This window comes from Lissotriton helveticus, chromosome 5_1 (assembly GCF_964261635.1).
Source record: "Lissotriton helveticus chromosome 5_1, aLisHel1.1, whole genome shotgun sequence".
NCBI classification, from domain to species: domain Eukaryota; kingdom Metazoa; phylum Chordata; class Amphibia; order Caudata; family Salamandridae; genus Lissotriton; species Lissotriton helveticus.
The window spans coordinates 1,260,910,949-1,260,929,578 of NC_136065.1; the positions used below are offsets into that span (position 1 = coordinate 1,260,910,949).

At 45.9% G+C, this 18,630-nt stretch overlaps 1 protein-coding gene across 1 annotated transcript in view; it reads right to left on the bottom strand.

Annotated features, from left to right (window-relative positions):
• Positions 1 to 9,919, bottom strand: part of LOC144755278 (kelch-like protein 33) — a 190,916-nt gene extending 180,997 nt beyond the window's left edge. The window contains exon 1 of the mRNA XM_078644049.1: positions 9,797 to 9,919. The gene's annotated coding sequence lies outside the window, so the exon portion shown is untranslated. The remainder of the gene's footprint in view (positions 1 to 9,796) is intronic.
• Between the last annotated feature and the right edge of the window lie 8,711 nt (positions 9,920 to 18,630).

The window sequence follows — 18,630 nt, forward strand, 5'->3', positions numbered from 1 at the left end:
CAGCGTTTGTCACGCCCCCAGCAGACGCCCACAGCATAACGCAGACACGCCCACAAGGGACTACTTTGCTGGCACGGTTCTTTTACCTTTTAAATGTATATGGTGGGCGTCTGCATAGCCTATGTCCTTCTGCTGCAACTGGCCTTTACAACGCTGTATTGGGTGTTGTGATTGGTGCTGTGGTTCCTGAGATTACCCGCCTCAAAGGTTTGGGCTCTCTCTTTATTATATTAGTATAGATATATATTTTAAAAAGTGTAACTCACAAAGAAAATTCAATCTCTAAACAGACAAATTATTTATTAAAGTAAAAACAAAAACTTATAAAAAAATACCAGCAATCTATTAAAAATGTTTAAATGCAATTTTATTAATAAAAATTATTACTACCTACCAAACATTTTACTGATTTACAAACAATATAAATATTGTATAAATGCATTTTTAAAATAATAAATGACTACCCAGCCTAAGCCACTTTATTTCACAACAATCCGAGAAAGAAAAAAACACAATGCAAACATCAATAAACAATCATTTTTAATTCTAATCATTTAAAGTAAATAAAAAATATTATTTTTTTAATAAATTGTATTTTCAAAACACTTTTAATTTCAAATACTACCCACCCTAAACCGCAGTAATTGCCAACACCCCAATAGTATTTAAATATTCAGTAATCACATAAATATCAAAAATGTTAATAGATTAAATCTGGGGTTAAAAAAAGCACCAAAACTTAAAAATACATACATAATATAATCATATCAAAATATTAAATCAAGAATGTTTTTTTTTTTTTTTTTTTAGAGGAGGAGCTTAGCGCGCACCCAAGATGGTCGCGTGAGCTCAGAGCTCCCGGACCTTCGCCACCTCCACCGATTATCCTGCATCTTATCCTGATTTAGACGACGGGCTTTTGTGGTCGTGACCTTGCTGATCATTTATCCGTTTTCGAACTGCGAATTGGCCCACGGGAGCCAAAGATAAGGACTTTTGAACATTTCTGGCCTGCTCCAGGGTACTGCCCCGGGCTTGCTCTCTCTGCCAGCCCAGTGGTAATCGAACAACAACGGCCCTGGCGAGGCTCCCATGCCCGGTCTTCTACTTTCAGTTTCGATTCCTGTGGTCTGGCCTCACTGACTTTGCCTTGGTCGCCCTGGTTACTTGTTTCTTTCAATGTCGCTTCATCGCTTGGTGATCTAGACTTTCGCCGCACTTTGATCAGTGGCCGGCCCTCCACTTATTTTCAGAATTGATCCGGGCGCATCGAGTGTAGCCATTTTTACTAGGTCTCAAAATACCCTCCGGGGCGCATGACCTAAAATGGCCACTAAGCCCGAGGCGGAGAGACGCAAGACCAGACCGGCAACTCGGGGAGGTCCTGTGCAGTCCAACGTTATGGATCGCTATACCCTCACTAAGGGATCTCCGAGCGGCATGACTAAGCCTCCAGCCACCTTTGGGGATGACTCCCTGTTGGGTGAAGAACCGTCGTTGAAAGACGTCATGGGCGCCATTGCTGGGATGAAGGCCGTGTTGGGACAACAGTATGAGGCCCTGACCCACAAGCTTGACACGGTTGCTATAGATGTTACTCTGATCAGGGCAGACCTCGCAAAGACTAACGAGAAGGTCAAATCCCTTGACTTGAAGACATCCAGTCTTGTCGCCGACGTCTCTGAATTACAGACGGAGGTCGGTAATTTGAGATCCGCCCGTGACTACCTCTCCCGACGCTTGGACGATTTTGAAGGCCGCGCACGGCGGAACAACGTCCGGTTGGTTGGTGTCCCGGAGACGACGGACTCGTCGGCGGTGGACCTACTGGTGGAGGACCTTGTATTGAATCACCTAGCGCCCAAGGGCCTAAGCAAGTTTTTTGAAGTGGAACGGGCCCACCGAATCCCAAGTGGTCCGCCCAAGTTGGGAGCTTCTCCGCGCCCCATCATTGCGCGGATCTTTAACTTTCGAGACAGAGATGCGATCCTGCAGGCATCCCGCACATCGGGCCCTACGAAATATGAAAACGCCGCGGTCAGCTTCTACCCGGACTTCACCCAACAGGTTCAGAAGCAGCGACTGGGATTTCAAGGAGTGAAGAAGAGACTGAGAGAGAGAGCCATGAAATATGTCATGCTTTTCCCGGCTCGTCTGCGTGTGGTTCATAATGACAGAACATTTTTCTTTGACCATCCTGGAGCTGCTAGTGACTGGTTGGACTCGTTGCCCCCTGGACAGGAACAATTTGATCATTCGGAACACTCCGGTGGAGCAGAGGGCGGCCTGATGGAGCAGGAATAGGGAGTGAATCGGCTCCGGGACCAACGTATTGACTTTCGGCAGTGGTTTGATGATATGCTACGATTGTCTGATATTGTGTTGTCTTAATGGGGTGTGGGAGGGGGTCGGGTGTGTCTTCCTCCTCTGGGGTTCTTTTCGTAGATTAGTTGTATGTTAGGGCGACAGGCACACTGCAAGTTGGGGTGGCTTTCGAGTCTTACGCAGGGATGCGGGGTGGGGGGTATGATGTTGTTCGGGGGGGTTGGGGGGTTCAACTTTAAGTTTTTTTGTTTTATTCAAGGCATAGTACTGATGATCTCCTATGTTGCAGTGTCGCGGCTGGTGTGGGGGGAGACCTGGGGTGGATTTTGGGATGGGGGATAGGGGACTACGCATTCTGTGTTGGAACATAAATGGGTTGGGAGACAGGATTAAACGGGGGGTGGTATTACAGTTGCTAAAACGCTTGTCTCCAGATGTGGTTCTGCTTCAAGAAACGCACTTGCTTGGTAATACGTGCCACGCCATGAATAGGCGTGGATACCGTCTCATAGCCCACTCGGGTTTCACTTCCGGCTCCAGAGGGGTGGGCATTCTGGTTCGGACCTCCCTCCCTCTTGCTATTGATGACGTTATGCTTGATGATAGGGGACGTTATGCCGCTATTGTAGGGCGTTGGGAAGGGAGGGTGATTACTTTGCTCTCGGTTTACATACCCCCAGGCCTCCAAACTACGACCTATGCTGATCTGGGGAAAGTTATCCTGGGAGTACCCGAGGGTGTGCTTGTAGTAGGGGGAAACTTCAATTCAGTAGTGTCCGGCATGTATGATCGTCACCCTCCCCGAGTCCTCGTTAAATTTCAATCCTAGCTGGGGGACTTCTTGGAGGCACTGGGGCTAACTGATTGCTGGCGTTTACATCATCCTGGGCAACGGCAGTACACTTTTCACTCCGGGGCCCATGGCAGCCTTTCAAGATTGGATTATGTTTTGATGCCCTCCTCCCAGGCTTCCCTCATAGGGGAGGTGAAACATCTTGCCAGGGGTATTTCGGATCACTCCCCGCTGTGGTTAGTTGTGAACGCTCGTCTGGGGTCAGGAGGTCGGGTTGCCCCGATTAACCCATGGTACCTCCGTGATCCTAAGATTAGAGTGGAATTATTTAAAGCGATCGATTGTTACTTTGCCGAAAATGTGGGTTCAGTGTCTTCTTCTGTCTCCTTGTGGGAGGCGTATAAAACTGTCATTCGGGGACAAGCCCTCTCATCGATTAGCAATGCTTAGAGATGTAAGCGGGAGAAGGTTGTCCGTCTTGAAACTGAACTTTCCATCCTTGAGGGAGAGTTGGATCCTGGAGCCTCCCCTGAGAAGCTGCACTTGTTAGACCTAAAACAGCACGAATATAGAGCACTTGTGACTGACGCTGCGAAAGAGATGAGTCGTGAACAGCAGGGGCGTCTGTATGATGTGGGGGATAAAGCTGGGAAATTGCTTGCTTGGTTGGATAGGAGAGAATGCGCGAGTCGAGTTATCCCTGTCATAGTTGGTGTGAATGGTGAAAGTATAACTGACCCTGCTGGGATTGTTGCCCGGTTCGCCGATCATTTTCGAGTAGTGTACTCCCCTGTGTCCGATAGACCAGAGCAGGACTCCCGTTTGCTTCTACGTGATATCTCACTACCATGCTTGTCTGGCCCGGAACGGGACCTGCTGGAAGCTCCGCTATCGGTTGATGAAATTGCGACCGCTATCCGATCGATCCGCTCCGGGAAGGCCTCGGGCCCTAATGGACTCCCCATTGAGCTTTACAAGCTCCGTCCGGACGTACTGGCGCCGTATTTGCGATCGATGTTTTTGGAATCCCTTGAGAGAGGGTCTCTTCCTCCTGATCAACGGTTAGCCTCCATAGTGGTTATCCATAAGGAGGGAAAGCCGCGTGACCGATGCGAATCCTTCAGACCTATTTCCCTTATCAATGTTGAACCTAAGATCTTGGCCAAAGTTCTTGCTACTCGTTTAGTTTCTGTTATAGGAGATCTTGTTCACCCGAACCAATCCGGCTTTATACCACATCGCAATACGGCACTTAATCTTCGGCGCCTCCATGGAGTCCTGGCGCGAGCCGGGACTCTGCGGGAGTCGGCCATCTTGGCGTCTCTAGACGCCACTATGGCGTTTGATTCGCTGGAGTGGCCTTATCTTTGGGCGGTCCTTTCTAAATTCGGTTTTGGGCCCGCCTTTATCCGTTGGGTGCAACTGCTTTATACTGATCCTTTGGCCCAGGTAGTGGTGAATGGGCGTGTTTCGGCCTCCTTTGCGCTTGGTAGGGGTACACGCCAGGGCTGTCCTCTGTCCCCACTTCTGTTTGCTCTTGCTTTAGAGCCATTGGCGGCTTGGTTGCGATGGGAGCCATCCTTGAAGGGTATCAGATGGTCACCGGGATTTGAAGACCGTATATCTCTATACGCAGATGATATACTCTTATACCTTACGTCGCCTCGAAAGTCGTTGATCGTCCTTTTCGATGTTTTGACTTCTTTCAATAAAAATTCCGGTCTAGTCATCAATTGGTCGAAATCTTGCATTTATGTTCTTTCCGGCGTTGCTCCCCTCCTACCACGTGGATGTCCGATTTCGGTGGTTCTCGAGGGATTCAAATATCTGGGAATCTTTGTTACCCTGGACCCCACGCTCCGTTACGAGCGCAATTTGCTGCCCCCTCTCCTACGTCTTCGAGCGGATATAGAAACGTGGAACAGACTTCCTCTCTCTCCCCTGGGACGAGCGGCGTTGTTTAAGATGATGTCGCTCCCCCGATTTCTTTATGCGCTGCAAAACACGCTTGACGTAGTACCAGCCGGTTATTTCCGGGAGAATGAAAGTCTACAGCAACAGTTGATATGGGGGGGCGTTCTCGTATAGCTCTTTCGAAACTCACGCTCCCTTGGTACGATGGTGGCATCGCACTCCCTGACATCCGACGCTATTATTGGGCCTCTCAACTAGGGGCCATCAACCACGGCGCTTATGCTCATTCACTAAACCCGGCTTTTGCGATGGATAAATGGTTGCTGCCCGGCGGCGATTACAACAGGGCTTTATACGCGAAGTCAGCCGGTAGGTCCCTGACGGGTCCCACTAAAACGGCGGTACAGGTGTGGTATCGAGCTACGGCGGCCACGGGATGGGCTGACAGGCTGACCCGGGCTACTCCACTCTATGCCTCGGATAAACTTGGCTCCCTTTGGCAATCGAAGGGATTCGATCGGTGGGACATGATTGGGATCAGCAGGGTTGATGATGTGTGGATCAAGGATAGAATCAAAACGTTTGAGGAATTGAAAGTTGAGTATGGATTGAATGATAGGGAATCTTTTCGATATGCGCAAATCCGGCACGCAATCTTGTCTGTTTTTCCCCGAGGCTCGGACGTGCCGGAAGCATCCCCGCTTGAAGATCGGATACTAGATGGGCATATCCCCGATAGCACTATTTCGCTCATTTATAAAAAACTGATTAATACCAGGATTGATTTATTGGAAGTCCTCCGAGGGTTGTGGACCAGTGATGGTCTGGAGCTTGATGATGAAGATTGGCAAGCCGCGATCTCTTCCCCGAAAGAGGTGGCTATTCCGGCACGCCTTCGGTTTGTCCAACTCAAAATTCTGCATAGGGTGTATGTGACTGGTCCGCGTCTGGTGCGAATGGGGTTCTCGGCGGATGGATTGTGCAGGCGTGGATGCGGCATGGTGGCTACGTTTCTTCATATGCTTTGGGAATGTCCTGCTGTGCTGAACTATTGGAATCGAGTACATGCGGTAATGAGCGAGGTTACGGGTGTGCGACTGATGCCTGAAGCGCGAAGGTGCTTGTTGAACGTCTGGGAGCCGAATGATTACAATCTGGCGCAGCTTCGATGGGCAACCTTAGGTAACATGATTGCCAAGCGTGACATTGCCCAACTATGGGGCGCCCAGAGGCCTCCGACAGTCCTGGGGTGGAAACAAAACATGGATTGGTGCATGTTTTGAGAAAAAACGGTTTATGTTTCCCGTGGCAAACCTGGCAAATGGGGGAAGATCTGGACTCAGTGGAACACATATCGTGGCGATATCTGTGCTCCCCCCATATCGGAATGTGATATTGATTTGTCTTCCTCCCAACCTGATGTTTCCTTCGCAGGAATATAACTGTTTTGTATACTTCTGGTCTCCTTTCCCCCCCCTCCCCCCGATTTATTGTTTGTGATGATATCTGATTTGCGTCTGTAACCCCCCCCCACGGGCTAATTGGCGACACATTTCTATTGTAATGCCTTGCTATGTTTTGGTTTGTTTTCATGTTTTTATTTTCAATAAAAAGTTTCAAAAAAAAAAAAAAAAAGAATGTTTTTTTAAAACAAAACACTACCAGTCCTTTCCCATTGCTGGAGTATGGACCATATGTGCCCAGTCCAGTCAATGGGTAAATCCTACAAAATGGACTTACCTTTATTTTGGCGACAACAGGGTTGTTTCTTCGGGGTCAAGATGCTGCAGTGAAGGCGAGACCTGGAGAAATGGATCCATGGGGGAGACTGAAAGGAAGAAAAGGAAATCAGTGAGTATGCACCTCAATTCCTTTGAATCCGCCGACTCGAAGCAGGCGTTCTTACAGCCACAGTAGGCTCATCGGAAAGCCAACACTTAGGGCCCCATTAGGATGGCGGGCGGACTTTGCCCGATGTAAAACGGGACCGCCCGCCATAAGGTCGGTGGTCCCGTGGGGGCCATTAGGATGCGCCCGCCACACTGCTGGGCCCATCCCGCATTTTTGACATTGCAGCGGGCGCTGCTGAAAATGCACATTGTGCACTTCAATGCACAACGTGACAGGCACCTCCACCATATGTGGTGCCTGCCACGTTGTACAATGAAGTGCAGGGGGGTACCAGCGGTACCCCCCATGTGCAACTCCCACCCTCTCGGAGTCCCTGGGGGCCCGCAACAGGCCCCCACAAGACATTCCCACATGCCTTTCCGTGGCGGCAACGCCGCCATGGAAAAGCATGTTCCCGCCCACATCCTAATATGGCTGGCGGTGTCTAACAGACACTGCCACCATATGAAACCCTTTTTACGAGTTGACCGGGCGGAAAAGCGGCAGACGGTCTTTCGGTCCGCCCCGGTCCCCCCGCCATACTAATATGGCGGGGGGAAATGGGTGGCGGGCGGGGGTGGGTGTCGGGCGGATCGCCACAGCCCGCATGGCGCTGGCGATCGGCCCGACATCCTAATGGGGCCCTTAATTCGGATGGGATGAACTTCGCCGTACCATCCTATGATAGATTCTTTTCCCCAATCGACATCGAGGCAGTCAGCGAATGGCTGGCGGTGGTATGGTGCTACGGTGGTCTTTTGTTCTTCCAAACCTCAACAGTGTAATACGGCAGGCGGAACGCCTAGTCGTGGCAGTGAATCCGATATTGATGCCGTGGTGGTCTGAATACTGTCAAAATCGTAATCCGACCCTAAATAATGATATACGTACAAACGATTTTACTTACCTCGATTTAATAACACTGATGAGATACTGACTTCAAAATGTAATGCCATCGATATTCCGACTTCGATATTTAGAGTTACACCCATAAGAACACACTTAAATGCAGAAGCCTGAAATCAGCATCATGAAAAATAAGGGCTTGTGGTAAATAACCAGAGGAGCAGCAAATTGCAAATAGCCCATGCAGGACGCCTGGGCAAACACAGTTGGTAGTAGCAATTGGCAAAATTCCAAGACAATTATAGTGCAGAAAGCTAAGGCTCTCACTCACAAAATGAACATCTCAAGATGTACGAAAAACTCAGTTAAATCTTCAAAAACTGACAGTTGATTAAGGCCTTAATAATAGGAGGAGGATAGGGCCAATATAAAGAAGGGCTTGAGCCTTAGACCAACACAGTAAGAATCAGGAAGACAGGACAGGAATGGTGAGGAGTGTCTGAAGCGAACACACTGACACTGACTGGTGGCACTTCAGGGGTGCACAGTAATGGCATAAGCCCGAGGCTAGCCCAGTGAGAATCAGATTATGACCACCCTACTGAAGGTTGGAGCTTGAGTCAATTCATTTAAGGAGCAGGAGACTTCTGTTAACATACAGAATGCCGAGTAAGTGAGCATATCACATTGCGAAGAAAGCTCAAAGCATTTAATAATAAATGTTTGTGAGATTTCACTGAAAACCCGAGCACAATAACATACCGAGGAGGCTGAACACAAATTATTGAGAGGCATGAGTCTAACACCAAAAGTGAAAATTAAGACATTGAATCTTAAAGACACCTGAGTCCAATTGACTGAAATATCGGTGGTTGAGGCCACTGGTTAACAATAAATCCAACACCTCGTGAAAGGTGCTGAAGCATAACAAAACTGCCAAACCTGAGCTACCTTAAATGATGTCACTCCCCTCACCCAATGCCAAACCAAACCACCACCACCACCCCCGACAGCAACACACAGGCTGCAAGGACTTAGATTATGCCCCTTAGACCAACATATTGAGGAGCATGGAGACCGCGCCAAAACAGAGAGAGGAACTCCAGGATAGCACACTTGGGATCAGGGATTTCTGATCTGTAAACTGATAGGTAGAAAGATGACATCAACACCCTGGGAAACACGAGTCTCGGGACAGAAAACGATTGAGCAATTGACTACGAAGAAAACATACTGGAGCCAAAGCATGACAGAGCAGCAGTAAGTACAAGCAATACCTCAAAGCAGAGCAGCAGTAAGTACAAGCAGTAACTCAAAGCAGAGCAGCAGTAAGTACAAGCAGTAAGTCAAAGCAGATCAGCAGTAAATATAAGCAGTAACTCAAAGCAGCAGCCAGATAGGTCTACCACCCTGGGATCAACTCTCATGGGACTAAGAGACTGATGCCAGCACACTGAGGACATGATGCTGCCTCTTGTGAGACATTTCCTCAGGGCTTTACAACTATTTTCGAACTCTTGCCTGTAACTAGAGGGTAGTCTCCTTATTGACTCCTGTTGGCTTTACCTATAGAGGTGGTCTTGGGTGTTCGATATTCGCTGCAAAATCTCTCTCTCTTTATCTCTCTCCCTTTCTTTAGCTCTCTCTCTCTCTCTCTTTAACTCTCTCTCTCTCTCTGTCTCTCTATCTCTCTTTATCTCTCTCTCGTTCTTTATCTCTCTCTCTCTTATCCTCGCGGCTGCTCCTCTGACTCTAAGGTCAGTCAAAACGAGTGTGAGGTCTTACATCTGCACCTCTAATAGTTCTTAAAGCCCGCCAGAGAGAGGCACTTTACTTGTAACCTCGGATGTTTCCTTGTAGTATCTAGCAGACAGGACTCAGGGCTGCGCCTCTGGCCTGCAGAGCCATGTTTGAGCTGCGTGAATAGTAGAACTAAATCTGCTCCTTTGACCCAAACAGACCTTGCCGGTGTAGTGTGGGAGCTGGCTTGCATTCCGACCTTTAACATCCACGCTGAATGTCACTCACCTGCGACAGGTGACCTCCGGACTGCGGCTCACTCTGGCGCGTGTCTGACGCCTACCTGTGGCAGGTGGGCTGTGTCTGCTGTGACGCCTGGGCGGTCGCTTTTAAAACCCAGCTGTCTTCGTCATCCCTTGGTGTGCGTTCTGACAAAGGTTTTTGGCTCCCACGCCCTGTATGCAGTTAATTATAGCGACGGCCCTGAATGCTCCGAGTAATGTGAACATTGAATGTTCTGAAATTACAGATGTATAACCCTGTCGGAAACAGTGCCCTTCATAGCTTCTAGAAGTCAATAAACAGCTGCTTGACGCAGAACAACAGACGGGGACCAACGCGACAAACCCAGAGATGTGGCTAATAGGCAGGAAGAAAGAGATTAAAATGCATACCTTTTATATTGTTGTCTGGCCTCCCAGTTCCTCTTACGGCCCCCAGTGTATCATTGTGTTATTAAAGAGTGCCTAAATACATGACGCTTTCAGCGTGAGTTATTCCTGCACTGAACCTTGCTTTCACATTGTTTGATGTCTCTTAGGAAGGCAGCCTCTCAGCTTCACTCATGCGTGTACTTTTGGGTGTAGATTTCACTTTCAAATATTTAGAACCATGCAATATAATATATGCGCGGAGAGAATCAAAGACCAAGAGGAAATGCTCTCATGCTCCCGTTTGCACCTAAAGCTTTATGATAGCTCTGTTTCTTGCCCTGAGTCCTGGACGTGTGGCACATGAGGCGTCATCACTCAAGGGGCACGGACTCACTTTAAAGCCTATGAATATATATGGGGGAGATGGAAGAATCGGGGACCTCTCTTCACTTTCTGCAGAGAGACCATCAATTTGCGCTACGTCACTGCCCTGAGTGACAGTCTAATGCTGGGGACTCTTCTGAATCCCACCATCCGCTCTACAGAGTCAACTCGCCAAAGCTGGTGGCCAGTCTAGGGTGGCTGGAGTCTGGTGCTAACGTGGTTTCCCTTTGTGAAAGACCCTCGCTCTATACTAGGATTGCAGTGCCTGTAACATGCTTGGAAATGCCCATATGCATGTCAGGGCGATTAATATAAGGGAAGTGACATTGTACCCCACTTTTAACAACGCGGACATCTGCTGGTCGTGTAGGCACACTGCATACGTCATGTATTCTCTTGGTTACTGAGCCCAAAAGGAGCCTTTGTGCGCTGGTTAGCAAGGACAGAAAATTGGGTTCATTGTAAATAGTAGTCAGACTGAACGGTGTTCGGAAACATTGTAATTGCTTGGTTGGTGTTGTAGATAGACTCACACACCCTTTAAGGTAGATAAGGTGGTTTATTTACGAGCGCAGCAGTGAAGGTCCCAGCGCCTGCTGACCAGTCGACCAACTGCCCTGGCAGAACTTCGAGTCTACAGTCGTAATACAATTCCAGAATACAGGGAGGGAAGAACATGGAGATAGAGCATTTCATAGAGTTAACAAGTATATAGTTTACAACACATCTCCTTTCCTTATAAATCAAACAACAGAAAAGAAAAGATATTAATTGCAAAGGTAATCATTTAGATAATTGGGTGGTTTGCGGTACCTTGGAATCCTGGAAGTGGAAAGGGGAGGTGGGAGGGAGGGAGAATGATCGATGGTGGTGGATGAGACAGTAGAAGAACCAGAGTCTGATGCATCACCACCTCCGAAGCAAAACCTGTTCGAAGGGGAGGAAGAAGCACATTCTTGGGATAAGAACATGTAACCACTACTACCCCCTTCCTTAGTAAAAACAGAACTAGGATTATGAGAAATTGGAACAACAGAAACAGAAGGACTTCGTCCACATTTTTGGTAAACAGCAACTCGTCTCAAATTCCATTTTTCCCCATTTTCTAGGAGTACATAATTGGGAAAAACTTTTTTAACAGTAAAAGGCCCTCGAAATTTTGACAAACCTTTGGCACACCTCCCTGGTTTAACTTTGACCATATCCCCTTTGGAAACGGTACAACTCTCATTTGGAGATGACATAACATGCTTAGAATCAACAGACCCATGATTCAACAATAGTTGTTTGAACCAAGATGGAGCAAGTTTTGTGCTCGGTGGTCTTCCACGTAAAATTTCAAAAGGAGATTTCATGGAACTCCCATGTACTGTCGTACGATGAGCATATACCATCTCTTGAACAATATCAGACACACTGCACCCACCAGAGACAGCCAGTTGAATTGTTCCCTTCACTAGTCTATTGATCCTCTCACACAATCCGTTTCCTTGAGGATTGTATAGTGAAGTACGATGGTGGGACACACCAGAATGGGAAAGAAAAGACTTCATTTTCTGTGAGACCAACTGGGTCCCGTTGTCAGTGACAATGATACTAGGAAAACCCTCAGAATGAAACAAAGATTTGAGGAATAAAATGGTGGTCTCAGTAGTGATGTCTCTGACAAAGTTGACAACTACCCATTTAGAAAATGCATCAACACATACTATAGCAAACCGTTGATGTAGGACAAGCTCAGACATGGGCCCAATGAAGTCCATGCATATAGTATGCCATGGTACTTCAGGACAAGCTATCTCGCCCATGCTAGAGCCAACAGCTATTTTCAGACGCTTTTCTCCTTCTTTGCACAGCCCACACTGTTCAACCCACACTGTAATTTGTGCATCCATTCCGGGCCACCAAAAATTTTGTTTGAGTCTCTGTTGAGTCAATGTCTGTCCAAGATGTCCCTCATGTGCTATTTCAAAAAGTTTGCGTCTGAGGCTACTTGGCGGAACAAATTTGTCATTTCGTAAGACTATGTCTTCCCCACATGTAGATAATTCGTCTAATATCTTAATGTAAGGACGAACAGGGATTTGCACACAACTCTCTCTCCTAGGACCATCCTTGAGTAACTTGATCACCTCCTTAAGAACCTCATCACTCTTCATGGCATCTATCCAATCCTGATGTGAGAAGGAACCCACCCCAAAAGAGGTGACGTCCTGCACCCATGCAACACTCTCATCTAACAGGTCAATTTGGAGATCAAAATCCGTAGTAACCAAAGGCAATCTAGAAAAACAATCTGCCTGGAGATTTCTCCAACCTTGAATATGTTCTACTTGGAAATGGAAATCTTGTAATTTGGAGGCTAACCTGGCCAATCTAGGAGAACCTCTGACAGCTCCACCAGGAGCGAGAATTCTAAGTAAAGGCTTGTGATCAGTTTTGATGACAAAGCTGATACCCCAGAGATACGTCCGAAAATAGTGTGCGCCCCACACGACAGCCAAGGCCTCTTTCTCTATTACACTGTAATTCCTCTCAGCATCAGACAATGTCTTAGAAGCAAAGGCAACTGGCCGTTCCAAGGAACCATGTTTCTGGATAAGGATGGCACCCAATCCAAATGCACTTGCATCTACCATGAGAATAGTTGGAAGTCTAGTGTCAAAGGGAGCTAAAACACCTGCTTTACAAATTTGCTCTTTGATCATCTCGAAAGCAGATTCTTGTTCTGTACCCCAAATAAATTTGCAACCTTTCTTGAGTAAACTTCTCAACTCAATAGTCTTTTCTGAGAAATTGTTGACAAATTTAGAATAATATTCTATAAGGCCCATGAAGGACCTCAACTGATCTTTATCAGTTGGGCGAGGAGCTGACCTTATTGCTAGTAGTAAATCTTTCTTGGGTCTAATACCATCCACAGAGATCTCATGTCCTAGGTACTCAATCTGTTGGACAAGAAAAACACACTTTTCTTTACGTAATGTAAGTCCCGCATCGCTAATCCTATGTAGCACCTGCCTGAGTAATTTATTGTGTTCCTCCACTGAACTGCCAAACACAAGAATATCATCTTGGAAGTATATTACTTTTGTAAGGCCCTTAAACAATTCATGTACCAAACGCTGGAAAACACTTGCCGCTGAAATTAAACCAAACGGTAAACGAGTGAACTGAAAAACACCTTCTGTGGTGATGAATGAGGTGATATGCTTGCAAGTGTCATGTAGTTTAACCTGGTGGTAGGCGCTTTTAAGGTCAAGTTTTGAAAAATATTTGGCGCCCTGTAGCGTAGATACTAATTCGTTAATGTTTGGGAGGGGAAAAATGTCTGCAACCAGACACTTATTCACAGACCTGAGGTCAATGCAGAAGCGTAGCTTGCCATCCGATTTTTTTGAAATCACTACTGGCGAAACCCACGGTGACACTTCTACTGGTTCGATGACCCCACTCTGTAACATCTCTTCTATTATCACTCTCACATCATCTCTAATGGCGAGAGGAACTCTCCTGAGTTTGTGCTGGATGGGTATGCACCCCTCCTTCATCTTTATCAAATGTGAATAGCCTTTCAACTCGCCCAATTCATTCCTGAAAACTGACACAAACTCACTCAAAATCATATCTATCGAGTCATCCTCTAAAACCATGACTTGGTCAGGAGCTCTCGGATTTATGATTATATAGAGATCATATTGATGAATCCATCCTAAAATGGGCGGTCCATCAAATGACACATATACTTTCCCCATTATGGACCTTTTCTTGAACACAATGTTAGTTTCAAAGTAACCTATAATATTTATAGTTTCTCCTTGAAATCCTTTGGGAGATATGTCACTCTTGAGTAAAGGTTTGTCAAGCCAAAGTTCCTTAAATGTTGACTGAGGGATGATAGTGTGTCGGGATCCAGTGTCAACCATCAGCGAAACTTCGCGTTCATCTATTGTGAACATGGCTTTAGGTCTATTCATTCTTTGATCATTGACATTGGCTACATCTGAGTCACTTATTACTAATAGTTTGTCTCCTCCATAGTCACATGAGGAATCTTCCACGACAGCAACTTTCTGCTTATTCTTAGTTTTGCACATTTTCGAGAAATGTCCTACTTTTCCTCATTTTAAACATTCTTTGTTTGCAGCAAAACAATATCTGGCTTCTGAGGAATGTGAATTGCTGCCACATCTATTGCAAAATTTGCTTTGAGAAATTGCTTTCTTAGGAAGAGTTTTCCATTTATTCCTGATGACAGCAACTGAGTCATCTACGCCAGATTGGGAGTCATATTCTCCATCTCTGTCTGAAACTATAGATACTTCCTGATCTAATTGTTTTTTCTTGGAGTTCTCAATAACCCTGATGCACTTCTCTGATTCTTCAATGACTTGTGCTAGTTCAATTGCAATTTTGAGAGTCGGATTTTTGGCTGCCCAAAGTCTCTCTTGTATTTTGCGACTGCTACACTGCACTATTAGCTGGTCACGAATAAGTTCTTCTGCCATAGTCCCAAACTTGCACTTTATTGACAATTCTCTGAGACGGGTAACAAAGTCATCAATACCCTCTTCCGATCTCTGTTTTTGGGTGTAAAACTTGTACCGATGCATCACAAGGTTTTCTTCTTTTGCAAATTTAACTTCCAATCTGGAAATTGCCTCTTTATACATATCAGGAATTGCTTCACCATTCGCCTGTAATGCGATTGGCAAAAATCTAAAAATCCTCTGCCCCTCCTTCCCAAGTGTACTCAATAGAATTGCCTTTTTCCTCTTTGAAGAGAATTCTTGCCCATCAATTGCCTCTAAATAGTTATCAAATATAATGAACCAATCCTCCCATGGTACAGGTGGGTTTCCTGGTTCATTTAAAAAGGGTGGAGGCGATGTGATATTTATATTTTGTGCTGTTGCCATTATGTAAATAGGTTAATCGATGTAAAGAGTAAAAATAAATACCTTTGTTTATCTTTTCTTTTCGCTGAGTGAAGTACCGACTGATCTGGTCTTCGTTAAGGATTTAGGGAGATCGGTAATTTCAGTTTGTATTTTTTAAGATGGCCGCTCAGCACAAACGAGGCTTGAGACGCACGTCTTGATTTGCGAGCGTGCTGACGTCATAAACAATGGCCGGACGTCTGTAAAGGATCTTGACGTTTGGATGAGTCAGGCACAGGTTACAGTCACGTATTGGGCTCGAGTACACGGGAGAGAGGATTCAAGGCTGTTGCTAGGATACGCTGCTACTTACTGGTAAATCGGGTAAAATTGGCAAAATGTCCTGAAACAGCTCCGGAATCCGGCGTTGAGGTCTCCGATGACCGGAATCTCATGGTAGGAGATTACTGCAGCACCACTGGGTTCGTTATTGCTGGGTCCCACTGCGCATTGCTCCGACCGGGAACTTCTCCACCATGTCTTCGGTGTCGGACAGCAAGTTAAGTCAGGAGTCAGCAGGCACAAGTCGCCAAATTGTTGTAGATAGACTCACACACCATTTAAGGTAGATAAGGTGGTTTATTTACGAGCGCAGCAGTGAAGGTCCCAGCGCCTGCTGACCAGTCGACCAACTGCCCTGGCAGAACTTCGAGTCTACAGTCGTAATACAATTCCAGAATACAGGGAGGGAAGAACATGGAGATAGAGCATTTCATAGAGTTAACAAGTATATAGTTTACAACAGTTGGACTCCTTGAATCTGATTCAGTGGGAACCATTCAGAGACTGAGTCAGTCGGAATGCTTTCTGACCAACATCGTAATGAGGCCCTTTCTTGCTATGTTATATTAAGGGGATTTATAAAATGCAAAGCTGTCCCAAAAACGAGGCTTCCCAGCGCTAGACCTTGAAGATGGATAAGCTGTAACCAACGGCCTAGCAGAAAAGGGCAAGCATTATATGGAGAAGAGTCATGTCCAGGGCTGTAGCCAGCAGTAAATATTTTGGGGGGCACAGACCCCGAGCAATGACTAGGAAGTGCTCAGGGGAGATGGGGCAGGTTGCAAGTGATAGCGTTTGGAAAAGTGCTTTACTAACGTTGATATTCTAAAGCAATTTAAAAATAAATTTTATTTTATTTTTTATGCTGTTCTCCCCAGAGATGAACGCTGGTAAAACTGGCGTGTTTTACAGCATATAAGTCAAAACATAAATACATATTTTCAAGAGTGGTATGAGGTTTCCTCAAGAAGTAGATGGGGACGATAATGACCAGTGTCGCGCATATACCACGATAGGCAGATACATTTGATCAATACTCCCTAAGACGAAGACAGATTTCAAGGGAATTTGGATTTTTTTGATGGGCCATATAGAACATAACAAACCTCAATGAAGTACACAAATTAATTAAAATGGGATACAATTTAAATACAACTTTAGAGAGGGTTTGAAGATTCTTTGCCCTAAGACTGTTTGTAAATACTGTTGCCCATCGCACATTTCAAAATACAATGGGTCAGTAACATTGATGACAAACTGATACATTACAGGATAAATGCATTGGTCGGAATAGAAGTAAGTACATCAAGGAATGCAAGAGCAAACTATATGCCATATAATATTTGTTTATAGCAACCTTAGCCAAAAGACTCAATGCACACTGGATATGGATTAATAATGGTTCTGTGGGGGCATGAAAGAAGTAGAGAAAATATTTTGAACAGACAGACAAGAGTACCAGCTCCTGCTGAGGGCTCTAATGTATGTGCTAGGACTTCATCAGTGACCACCAATTGGTCCAGCAGCATACCCAGCAGTTCATGGGCCCTAATGCAAGGGAGGAAATGGGCCCCCGGACTGCTGTTTCAATTAATAAATACAGCAACAATTAGGGTTCAGTGGACCCTCCATGCCTCGAAGTGGAGCCCCTGAATCAGACTGTAAAACCCCGTAGTGACAGTCATTCTCAGTCCTCACTCGTCTCCAAAAATCCAGTCCAATGCCCTTCAGCAACTACAGTTAATATTATGAGGAAAGATGTCACTTATCAGACCATTACAGATCAATATATGCAGGTATTTAGAGTATGTCACACTCTAAATACCTGCATCACCATTGTTGAGGGAGGGGAGGAACATCATGAACCCCTAACAGTGTTACCTCCCATGAGTCATTAATACACCCATACTCAACAGTTCTAATACATGGCAAATGCTTTGTTGACGCTATGTTGGCAGGGTATGCCCAGGCGTGGATCCCTTGCTCACTTTGCCACTGGATTCAAACTAGCCTGGCTGAGAAGGGGTGTTACCTCAAAACCTGTCCCTGGATGCTTGTTTCCGGTCGAGGGAAGACCTGGCTTGTCAGTTCGATCTGGACTGTTCCCATGAGGCACAGGGTCAAGACTGATTTGCATATAGCTGGGTCTGAAGTGAGATAAAGAATGAAGACGGATTCAACCAAGATATGTGGCTGGGTGTTAGTGTCTGACATGTTTCAGAGCTCCGTCCATCATCTCCTTGTGTTTGTTAAACTAAACCACGCACACACACAGTCTCTCTTTTTTTTTCTTCTCAAAAAGAAAGATGCTGGCATTCACAAGCACAAGCAATCTGTGTTTTTATTCCAGTTGATGTGCATTTGAAAATGCAGTAATGCAGTAATTTTACTCAAAAGAACAAATCAGCATTTGAAAATGCAGTCATTTCGACTTGAAACAACTTTTTTCAATTTATGTATTATAAAAAATTAACACATTTTGCAATCAAATGTAAGTTTTTCATTTTTGAAACAAAAACTCAATTTACCAAAAGAAAAGCTTATCAGTACATGATTTTTTTTCCTTCAATACCAGGTTTTTTTATTTTTAGTAAATGCATGTTTGGTGTCCAAAGAGCAGTCAGTCAATCAATCAGTCATTTGTTAAGCTCACTACATACCCGCGAGGGTCTCAAGGTGCTGGGGGGGGAGGTGGGGGCCGCTACTGATCGAACAGCCAGGTCTTTAGTATCCTCCTGAAGGTCATCAGGACTTGGGTCTGTTGTAGGCTCAGTGGGAGGGTGTTCCATGTCTTGGCGGCGAGGTGGGAGAAGGATCTCCCGCCGGTGGTTGTTCTTCGGATGCGTGGGATGGTGGCGAGTGA